General features: G+C 38.8%; 1 pseudogene; it reads left to right on the plus strand.

The window, feature by feature from the left end:
• LOC105998621 overlaps positions 1 to 999 on the plus strand; it is a 4626-nt pseudogene extending 3627 nt beyond the window's left edge.
• The last annotated feature ends 407 nt before the right edge of the window (positions 1000 to 1406 follow it).

Below are 1406 nucleotides of genomic sequence, written 5' to 3' on the forward strand. Positions count from 1 at the left end.
TAGCGCTCTACCACTTGAGCCACAGCGCCACTTCTGGCTTTTTTTTCTGCTTATGTGGTGCTGAGGAATCGAACCCAGGGCCTCATGCATGCAAGGCAAGCGCTCTACCACTGAGCCACCTTCCCAGCCCACAATGAGAAAATTCTTGACACCAATCTTTGCCCAGAAGAAAAGAAATATGAGTGGTCCCTTATCTAGTGTCCAGCTGGCCAGTGCAATGGACATAGTACTTGTATCAATAATAGTGTGTTTGAACAGTGTAGAATATCTCCCTACAGGTAAAAAATGTCAAGATTACATGCTAGGTTATTAAGGAGGTCCAACCAATGGTGGACAATGTACAGCTTGTACATGTAGTGACCATACAATTATATCTCATGTGCACACAGTAGAATGTTTATGTGCATCCAGAGGAATAAAAGGTTATCTATGCCAATTATGGGATTCTAAAATCATTATGTTGACAATTGACTTAGAGAAACAAGTTACTACAGCCTTTTGATGGACTATCAGTTTACCTTCAGCTTGTTGTAGGAAGATGATTGCCGTCACACTGTCAGAAACTTCATAGCAAGCCCAGAAGAAGCACACCAAAATGTGGATATTTCAATTAACACATCGAACAACTTTCATCTCAATAGCACAAGATCAATGGGTTCAGCAGGTGGAACAATAACTGGTGAAGAGACTCCTAGAGTTTCCAAGACTAATAGAAAGGATTACAGAAATAGATTTTCCTATAAAAAGTTTAACTTAGAAGCAGTCCTAATATTGCATTCTATGTGTATGTCAGCAACTTTTCTTGTCCTATTAAGATACAGATTACATTCTCACGAGACAATCATTGATCTTGTGCTTTGTCACCTTTTAAGTAGTGTTTTATCTTTATTACTTCTGGCTTCTGTGGTATGGAAGATCAAGCACATTTGTTGTGTTCTCCATGGAGAACATGGAGAACTTCCATGGAGGTGTCCATATTATTTAAAGCAGCTGCTTTAATAGCTAGCCGTCTCTTTGCTTCTGGTGATGCAGAACCTGAAGTAGGAGCTAACCAGATTTTCTGCAAGGGCCATTTAGAGGGGGCCTCTGAAGCTGTTCTGTGGTCTCAACATTCACTTACCATCCAGAACCTAAATACAGTTCCCTCAAATTCGGCAATATCCCAAGTGGCTAAAGAATGTCAGTAGTTTTATTGAAGTACCATTACTGATGGTCATAGGTGATAAGGTCAGGTTTTCTTTACTAATTAGGATTATCGCAGCTAACATTTAATTGCTCTGGGAAAAGAGGTACATTGTTTCTTAAAGCAGGTGAAAAATATGTAATACCTATAAATCAGCTATGTATATTTCAAGACTTGAAAGAAAAACAGTTAAAAATGCTACAATGATGAAAACTGTACAATT

Source organism: Dipodomys ordii, unplaced genomic scaffold (assembly GCF_000151885.1).
Source record: "Dipodomys ordii isolate 6190 unplaced genomic scaffold, Dord_2.0 Scaffold167, whole genome shotgun sequence".
NCBI classification, from domain to species: domain Eukaryota; kingdom Metazoa; phylum Chordata; class Mammalia; order Rodentia; family Heteromyidae; genus Dipodomys; species Dipodomys ordii.